Here is an 11,024-nt window from a genome sequence, read left to right on the forward strand (position 1 = left end):
TTCGCTCTGATCTTGAAATTGAAAGCATTACGCAATTAACTCCTCTGATTGGAGCCGCAGCTCAGCGCGCGCTAGCTAGCCCAGGCTGCCCAGCAAAGATCGGCAATGTTGTTTTCAGTCGGTCGACACGGCGACTCACAACAATCATAATTACAATTTTCAATTCTATGGGACCTCGTCTATAAAGTAATCAAAATTGAAATAAATACCAGGATAATGATAGTCAATTTTTTCTTCTTGTATATATCTCCATATTATTTCCTTCTGTTTTTGTATTTCTTCCAATTCTTTGTAAACGAACACAAACGTGCACGAGGGCGCCCATGAACTTACGTAAACAGCTTGTGTTACTAGTGCTTAGCTAGATTAGCTAGGCTTTTATTTATTTTTATCTCTCTCGATCGATTGGTCAAGAGAGAGGTATTTGCAAGAAACTTGCAATCCATTGCAATCCAATTTTACATCTTCAGAAATCTTAATTAAGACTTTCAATCAATTGTACATCAGAAAAATTAAGAGATCTGGGCATTCAGGGTGCGGGGGCTTCAGTTTTCATCAGAAAATGTATGAAATAACGAAAAGGACCAGTTTAGCATGTCTTCAAAAAAGGGCAGCTAACACTCTGACCTGATGGCACGCTCTATCAGGTCAATGAGGTCATGACCTAATTTGGTAATCCAATAAGCAAACAACTGTCTCACTGCCGTGCACCGCAAATCCCTCGAGCTCAAACAGCGAGCGTTGACGTGGAAACAGGCTCAACTCGCCCCACTCCAAGTCATAAAACATTTCTTTCTCTGCCACGTGGCCTATCACTCGCTCCTTGCCAGACATGATTACGCAATGTATTCTGGCTTCTGTTTACATTCTCCGAACACATCCCCTCTCTCTCTTCTATCTCTCTCTCCCCCTCTCCCAATCGTAAAAGAACTAAAACATTCTTTCTCTGACTGCGCTGCACTGGCGCTCCTTTGAAAGAGCAACTCGATGTATTATGTCGAACTGTCTCAGTCCTGTTCACTGTTCACAAGACAAAAATACGCCGGCATATTTTTAAAAGAAATATCTACGGCTACGCCTCTAAAAGAATCCGCCACGTAAGAAGCACATGATCCTAACTCAATTTTCATTGTTAATGTTTTTATTATGGTTTGTTACTTCTCCCTTTTTTTCGTATGACGGTCTGTGGGTTTGAGAATGAACTCGGCCCGGCCCACAACCCGCGATCGGGGGCATACCGGCAGGTTAACCCGTACCGCAACGGGTGCGGGTTACAACATTATAGGTGCCCCAAGAAAAAGCAACCTCTATACTTCATCAAGTTTTAAAATAGGTAGCTTTAAAAATGGCATAAAACACAATTTTGCCATTTTGGCCACTTTTTGGCAGGAAATCTGCCTTTTTTCAAAATTTTAATTTCAATCTCAGCAACCCCTGGTCCAATTTTGATGATCTTTCTTGGTGTCATTTTACTTGTGCTTCAAAGCTTATTCCAGTTAAACTATTGAAAACTAAATTTACACCATTTCAATTTTTTGGGGTGGCATCCTAATTACAGGGATTTGGGAAAAATTCGGACCGACGGCGACGCGACGCGTAAACCGTGAGCGGAGCAGCAAGGGCCAAGGCACGCGTGGGACTATTGAAAAAGCAAACAAGAGACGCTACATTGTGAGGACGCAAATTTCAAATTCTTACCAAACCAGGTCCCCTAGATCAAAGCTCTTAGCGTCCTTTCCGTTCTTAGGAGTCTCAGCATCTTGATCATTGTCATTTTCAGGTGGATCTGAGCTCGGAACTTCCATTTCTTCGGTGGTTTTAGGGTCAACTTCTGCCTGTGGTTCCGCCATTTTGATAATTTTTCCAAATTTCGCGTGCATTTCGCGTGGGTTGATGTACCCCATCTATCGGCAGATACAGCACAATGATGACGAAAAGTTTTCTGCACGGAAAATAAAAATGCTTCTACTTTTTTTCCCTCGATATAGGCAGATTTGGGGCTATTAACTTTTGAAAGAGGTGACATTTCGTACTTTATTTTATTTGAACAAAATAATGTAGGATTCGGCCATATCTTTATGACATTACTAAGGCAACATTCTGAAATCATCTTACAGTATTAAGATTCAACCATGTTAAAGTTCAAAACTTTTTCATTGTCTTCAGTCTGACTGCCTAAATATGCTTTATGAAAATAATGCATGTAAAATTTATAAATAGGGAATCTTTGGTTTATGATAGTTAGCTCATGGATATTTTATCCTGGTAATAATAGTTTACTTTTCAATTCCGTCATATAATAAAAAAAATACAAATTTCATATTTCACTCTTTCCCTAACCTTTTATTTCTTTTCTCCATTTTCTACCTTGGTCGGTTTGGGGGAGTGGATCGTCTCTAAGGCCCCCGGGTAAGGCCTCTACCTGTTCAGTGTGGGATAAGGAGAGTGTAATAGAATAGACTTAAAACTGTTATTGTATCGATTATCCTTTGGGCAATATGTTTTGAATCTATTTGGTTCTTAAGGAGCAATGAATCCCTGAACAATTTATTTACCGGTCCTATGCAAAGTCTAACGCGCACTGCTGAAATATCCTCTTAAATAAGACATCAAAAAGTATCGAAGGAATATTTTAAATTTATGAAGCACCATCTGTGTGAAATCACAGAAAATCGATATCAAGGAGCCTGAAGAGTATCACAAGCTGAATTAAGATTTTCTTTTTAAAGGGTAAACATTAAACTTTTTTTAATGTGATGGAGGGGATTGAAAGGCCATATTGATCTATCAAGGTCAATCTCCAATAAAAAAAAATAAACGGAATACATTAATTACACTATGAGAAAAAATACTTTAAAGATTCTTACAAAGATACTTAAAAAATAATCAAAATCTTTTACCTTTTGGGATGTGGCATGAATGAAGTTTAAACATGGAACTGTCAAGAGACGTATAACAACTAGAAACATCAAATAAAAACCCCCATAAGATTATGTTTCCGAGGCAGTGCTTATATTATGACACTTATCTAAATGGCTAGATTAAAGGGATGGCCCGGGCTGAAAATATTCATATCGAAATAAATAGAGTAAAATTCACTAAGCAAAATGCTGAAAATTTTATCAAAATCGGATAACAAATAACGAAGTTATTGAATTTTAAAGTTTATCAATATTTTGTGGAAACAGTTATATGCACATGGTCATGAATATTCATTAGGTGGGCTGATGATGTCACATCCCCACTTTCCCTTTTATATGTTAATGCACTTTTCCTTTCGGTTACAAACCGTTGTACACTCACTACAAAAAAAAAAACATTACCATTTGTTCCGATGTTAATTGCTCTGAATAAAAAGAAACCTGCATCTCAATTAAACTTAAGATCTGAAAAAAAAACCTCGAACGAATCCTTTACCATAACACTCTGCAACTAATACACCACATTCCCAATAGGCCTACTCTATGTCTTCCGATTGTTATATCATCCATTGGTTTGGTATGTCATCGTAAAATGATGGTTTTATTCAGGGGCGGATTCAGGAGTTTTCAAAAGAGGAGGGGGGCCACATTTTCCCGAGGAAAAATTTGACAAGCAAAAAAAAAAAGAAGAAAAAAAAGGGTTTTAACCAAAGATTAAGGAAGCAAAAAAAGGGGGGTCTTCAGTCTTCACTTCTGTTTTAACGGCAATTCTACACTACACTTTTAATGGTGCCTCTCAAGGGGGGGGGGGGGGGTACGGGCAGGCTGTGGCCCCTGGATCCGCCAGTGGTTTTATTTCAAAAGACCACACCATCCTAACATTTTGGACCGAGTTTTCGCATTCATATCAACTGTCATCATTCTCGGAGGATGTAGTCAATTATTGATTCTGGAAGAGCGCCCTCATCAAAATTGAACATAGACTGCCGTCTGCTAGAATGTGTGAGGGAAGGGGTATTACGATGGGAGCTGGGTTTAGAGTGTTAGATTGTGAACACTAAGTGCTATCTGATGTTGCAATATCAGCTTTTCTCTCTGTTTCTAATCAATGATTTTTTTTTTCTCACTTAATATTTTTTCCCCTTTATCTTTACGGCATTTACGCTTTTTGAACGTTAATGTCAACTTCATGTAAGGCCTATCGCTTTTTTTTTTTTTTTTTTTTATATTTACGTCAGTCTCATCTTTGTGTTCCAGATCGATGAGTATTCATTTTTGTGCTTGTATGAATATTCATTAGGGCGTCAATTAGTGTTTATATGCAAAAAAGCTGGAAAGTGATCTTAATAACATCTGTTGATGCATGATTAAAAATTAACTGAAATGACTTCTTCTCATTCTACTACTATGATTTTTTTGTGTGTGTGACTAGTTATGAAACTGAGCGAGTAATATAAGAAGGCGACTTATGGCACTTAGTTGTATTTTGAGTATAAAGTCACGTATGAAATACACAAAACATGGACTTGAGGAGGTGTAAAATATGTATGCAGTTCAAATCGACAAATCAATTAATCCCAGCATGCTTTCTGTGGTCAGGGTTTTTAAAATGGACAAAGGCGTCACCGCGCACACGGCAACACACATCATCGCAATCCGATTCCACCGTACATCTATGTGATGTGATGCCGCATTGTAGAAAATTCTATTGTTAAAAACTTCAATGAAATTTCCTTCTCTGGTGTTCAATGCAAGCAAAGAGAGGCTAAGTAACGTCACTTGAAGCCTTAAATCAAGTGATTGTTTGGTTATCAGATATTTCTATTTGATCAGGAGCGCTGAGGAAAGAGCCAATACACAAGGCGCATATAGCATACCAGATTTAATTCAAGTATGTTTGCCAAAATGGGATTCTGATCGCATTGGTGACAATAAGAGGAGGAATACGTTCAGCTCTGCTGCCATCACTTTAAATATTTCGTCGGCTGTGCCATATTTTTAGATCGAGCTCCTATAAGTACGCCGTGGTGGTTCATTGGCTATGGCTATGCAAGCGGAGAAGGGCTGATATGACAAGCCGGAGCAAGCCTGCGCCTATAACAGGATTTAGTCACAACATAAAGTTGAGGTTACTACCAATTTAAAAGCTTATGAAACTGGTTATTATCTAACTCCTATTGAAAATTGTATTTAATTGTGAAAAGTGACATTTCTAAACGATACGCGTTAAGTGGAACCAGTCAATCGTTGCCCAGAGTTCGTCGGGTCACGAAGCGTAATCTAACTTTGTTCAGCAACCAAGCAGAAGGCAGCTATAGTAGTGTTAGCTGGCTGGTTCTGCGCATCAAGTCGGGTTTCCACCTTTTTTCGCGGACGATCATAATGATGATCTTCACCTCATAATTCACTTCAATAAAACCCCATTCAATCTTTGGAATGATGAGTTATATCTCCAACTTGAAATGTCGATATTGTATATATCCAGAATTTATGACCTGATGCACCAGATCGCTTGAGACGAGTACATCATTCTGTCTACCAAGGGCTACCAACAAGCTGGCAGTATTTACCATTGACTTTTTTTTTTACTCGAGTTGAATATATGTAGCTGGAACATAAAAACAGACAACTGTGGAACACCGTGGAATATCTCCAGGAACCAGGAATACAATATTCGGGTTTATCTTTCAGGTATTGTATGACATAATGTTACTATTTGTTATTATCTTTTAATATCTGTGCAAAAGATAAAAGATTGATGATGGTATGTAATGGTGGTGATAGTGAATGCATGGTGGCCTGCGCATCAAAACCTGCCCAAATAATTTTAGTGATCTACATTTTTGTATTCTTAGCAACAATGTTTGTGCCATTTCGTGTCCAAGAAAAAACAATTGTTTAAAAACTCATTTTGTATAATTTTTTATAGGGAAAATTACTTACAAAATTGAATGGAATAAAAAAAATGGAAAATTGAATAAATATCTATTTCTCATTATCTCATTCGGCCCTCCATTACATATTTTCACCACAATCCATTTTCCCAATATGACTCTATTTCTTCCTTCTCTATACTCTCACACCTTGGCTTTGTAATGGACTTACTCCCCACCATGCTCATACCACACAGTATTTTACCCTCAAATTCCAAGAACAATGAACTCATTTAACAGCGATCGATATGGTAAGACTTTTCTTGCCAGAATATTGAGACGGAAGGTGAGAAAATCGATACAATCTTGCACGCCATTCATGTTATAATAGAATTATTGATTTGAAGCAAGATTCTGAGTAACCAGCTCTGAGAATTTCGAAATAAATCTAGCAAGGTAGGTAAATATCTCATCAAAATTAAAATTGAAAGTAAGTTCTTCAAAATCTGAATAACTTATATATTTTTAATATAAAAAAACGATGGGAAAAAAGTAATGCATAATAATTTTTTGTTTTTTGTTGAAATAAAAGTTGTAATAATGTTTCCTCTCTGTTCCTTTCTCCCACTTTTTGCTTAAGGGAATTATCTAGTTAACATATCCCTCATGAAATTGATATTTCTATAACCCTAAAATAGTTACGATGTCATTCATAAAGGATAAATTATTGCATAAATATGATAAAGAGAAAAAGCGTGGTCTCCAAAAACTGTTTAACAATCATAATAAGTTAGTGTCAAGGGCCATACAATGTCTAATTGTTTTCTGAGTCATAAATTTTCAAGTTCTAGCCACATTATTATTCATATAGAGATTATTGATAATACCTCTAAATTCTTAGTCTTCCTAGTAAAATAATATAATCATCCGAAGCTTCTCAATCACAAAAAAATAGTTGAACCTCTTCACCTGACGATTTAATCCTGCACATCAAAAGCACATAAAGGGTCAAATCTAGGGGGGGGGGCCTCCCCATCATATTTTCTCGTTCAGCTTGAAAAATAAAAGGGTTTATAATTTTCCAATGTTAGGCGTGTATGGGCGTAGGTGTGTGCATGTTATTGTTTTTTTGAAGGGTAGGGGAGTTGAGAGAGGGGGAGTAATAGAAAATGTTTTATATAGGACCTTAAAATTTTCATGGACCAATATTATTTAGTGGAAAGATGAAATTTACATTTTACTATCAATTTCACATATGTTTTATTTTTAGAAATTTAGTTATGAAAATACAAGCAAATCCTCAAAGTATCAAAATGATGTTTATATTTGATTATATTATATGGGATATTTGTAATAACATATGCCCAAAATTATATCGATCCAAGTGAACGGGGCAATCAAGTGATACAAATTGTTCCTTGTCATAGTTTCGACCCGTTCTCGATTGTTGTTTTATTTACCCTGTGCAATTTATTGGATGTGGATACGCCCCTTACCCCCCTTTCGCTACCCCACTGCTGCCCATCAAAAGATTGTATGATTGTGTATTGACAAGACAAATCCAGGTGCATGAGCACATAGCACGGTTTGCAAACAACTCGATCGATGTACATATTATATGTATACAACGTGCTTAAACTAACCAATTTAGAAAGAAGCGTTGCGTGTACCTATTGTTGAAATATGATTTAATTTTTGCAACAGCGGATTTTGAGAGCATGAAGATGCATTGTATATATAAAAAAAAAGAATTATTTACTATGAAAGATGTTGCCAGAAATCGCAAACTATATTCTGTGGAAGAAGGAATCATTAGAAATCTGTATCATCAAAGACTACATTCGGATACATTTTATATGATTATGTGTTACTAGAATGATGATAATACACCATTTTTTATGTAGCGAATTTCTGGGCTTTTTTATGGGAATGCAATTCGATATGAGGATATAAAAGGGAGATAATTATGGAAAGGGGGCAATAAAATAGGGGAGGGGTGATATATGTCAGTGGCATAATGAGCAAAACATTTTGAGGGGCCAGATATGGCGTAGCGGGCAATATTTATTTTGAAAAAAAGTTGCCAGCGAGCGAAGCGAGCGAGCAAAAAAAGAATCCACATTTTTATCACAATAATAACATTTTGTGACAGATTTTGACAAAAATATTCAAAAAATAATATCATATTTCACCCTTCTCTCGTTCGCTTTCGTTCCTTTTCTCGATTTTTTGTCTTGGCCATGATTTTTTTTTTTTTTTTGGGGGGGGGAGTGCAAGCTCCCCCAAGCCCCCCATCTGTACGCCACTGTCATATGTTGTATAAAATAATGTTGACCATAATTATATAGGGTCATTTTGACAATTTGACTAATCTATTGGACCCTCACGATAGAAAGCTCGGAGAAAAATTTGACCAAAAGAGAAAAATTTGGTTTAATAATTCTATGAGGGAATGCTTGTTCGACCATGGGCCATTTCCCATGGGATTTTCGAGTGATATTCGCACTTGCGGGTTGGTGATAAAACTCTCTTTGAACTTGATGGGTATTTACTGGTGGCTTTATGTAGAGTGACCATGATTGTTCCCAAGGGAGCCCCCCCCCCCCCCCACCGACTACCATTCAAAGTGACCCTCTGCAAATACCATGATATTGTTGTGCGGTTTATATGTGAACAAACACTGGGGTCGGGGCAAGGCTTTTGAATAAAAAGCAAGTGTTTTCTTTCCTCAATGCCTGCAGGTAAGGTATGAGGGTTTATGGGCGATGGTGTAAGCCGTGACCTGAACAATTACTGTTTCTTACTTCATCAGTCTTTGTACTTTTTCAAACCGCGGTTTGTAAATATGAAATTAGCTTGTTTACTCTGTAAAATTTGTGGATTATTTGTGTCAATCACTGGCAATTATTTGAAGTCTCCTTTTGGAAAGAGCACATGTAGGCATATAGACTTTGCGCCCATTAGAATTCCCTTGTAGATTGAAGAGGATGTACAGTTTTTATACTGCATGACCCTGTCATTGTTGGCCCGTGATATGAACAATAATGTTGTCGGTATGAAGTATAATTATGTTGGATTAATGTCCTTGTTATCATTTCCCAGCAATCATCTTTATTTATCATAAAAAAGCATACAATTTAATAGATGGATAATGCGTATTTGTTATTTTTTATCACATTAAGCCATGCACATAGCTTTGAATATCACATTGAACTCAATGATAACATGAATGCAGAGTTGAAAATGAAAGGGCTTATGCGATGTGGTTGATACTCAGAATTATTCTAAGACAAGGTATAGGCCCATTGGTATGTAACTGTTGAGAGAACATGGAATGGAACAGAAAACCCGAAGACCTATTAATGGAATTCTTTCCGTATAGGGTATATTTATGAAAATTGATATTGCATTGATAAGTATCGTCATCTTTATGACCATCCCTATGATGTAAGATCAAAGCATATTGAAGGCAAACGGGTTCCGGGGTTCGCCCCCTCCCATGCACCCCCACATTCATTCATGGTGAAAAATGGCGAATCAGCTCAGCTTTGCAGCCTGGGAGAAGGGAGAAAGGTAGAGAGGTGTGGAGAAGGGGGGGGGGGGAATGAAGGAAGAACAAAAGAAATAAATATAAAGGAAAATACTATAGAAATTACGTTGCAGGTGAATTTGGAGAAAAATACATTTTGGGGAAAATGTCACGATCATTTTCTCTTAAAAAGCAAAGAATTATGAAGATTTAATATATTTTGACGAATGGAAACAAACTCAATCTGATTTTCATATTTTCTACATTGTTACCTACATGAATTGTATATTTATTCTGTTTTATACTTCTTCCAAATGTTTTGAAAGTAACAGATTTAAACAGTGAACGTGCTCAAAGAATGACAAGACTACATGTCACAGCTCTCAAACTTTCATTGGGTCGTTTATTTTTGGTTTGTTGGAAAATAGGAACGTGTATACTGAATATTGCAAAATCTTTAAAAAAAACACATGACTTTTGGAAAAATAAAGGACCCAGATCGAGATAGACCATGTTGACAGACACTGCCTCTAGGAATTTAGGAGCTCCTTTACAAAATATCTTACCCATCGTCATGATTTTTTTTGTTTACTAGTTATTTCCGACAATATTTTAAAAAGTTGATATATATTTAATATAATTCAAGTTATTTCCATTTGACTCGTAAACTGATGAAGAGCAAAATTTCACTGACAATCCTCGTGCATTGAGTCAATATCCTTTGTAATCGGTCGAATAAAAAAGTCCACTCGTCGAGCTATGAAAAAGTGCATTTATTGTTTCGTGTGACCCGGCCAAAAGAAAGAGACGATACTTAAAGGAGAGTGTCGCAGTCACGAATACACATAATCCTGTTTACTTGCACTTTCTTATAAAGCTTTGATTTTTTTTAAAGAAAACTTTTTACCTTGAAGGTCAGTTTTCATTCATACTGGACGCCAGGTGGGGTGAAACGTGAAATCGATGTAAAGAATTAATATTTGCTTTGATGACTTTGTTACGAAACACCAAGTTTTAAGCTTTCAAGCGTCTGTTTGTTTACATTTCAACAAATCATATGAAAAAAAAAGAAAATAAAAGCACAAGGTAAGGCTAAGATATTTTTGTTGAATATGTGATTGTGAGCCTACACTCATAAACTGTCGTCTCTCTTTCAATCGGCCTTTAAAATCTTTTATGGAACGAATATTTGTCATTGTTGTTGTTGTTTGTGAATGAATATTCACCTGGTCTTGGAGTCTTCTTATGCATTTTACCGAGAGAATTTGATAAATTGGCCACTTATTCGGGCGAGTGATCATCCCAGGATGTTCACCGTCGGTCCCCTTCTCCTGTTAAAGTAATACTCGGGGACGGGTGCCGACGCGTCGTTTGGAGTGATTTATGATGGGCGATATCTATACATCTATATCATTATGTAAAACATTCCTTGATTGATAGAATACTTGTTTCATCCAGCTTGTGATTTATATGTGTGGTTATGCATCCCACCCCCAACACAGTGGGCCTACGCCCATAAACCACCTCAACTGCATGTTGGCTCTTCGTAGCTGCATCACGCTGTTCTGTTGTGTTTCTTAAGCCCCTTTCACAATTGACGTACGACCTGTTTACGACCGCCTGCAACAGTTTTTTCTTGTTGTTGCACGATCGATCTCTTGGTGTCTTGCGAGCACTCGCAGTGGTTGTAGACGAACGCAC

Source organism: Lytechinus pictus, chromosome 5 (assembly GCF_037042905.1).
Source record: "Lytechinus pictus isolate F3 Inbred chromosome 5, Lp3.0, whole genome shotgun sequence".
In the NCBI taxonomy this organism is placed as follows: Eukaryota; Metazoa; Echinodermata; class Echinoidea; order Temnopleuroida; family Toxopneustidae; genus Lytechinus; species Lytechinus pictus.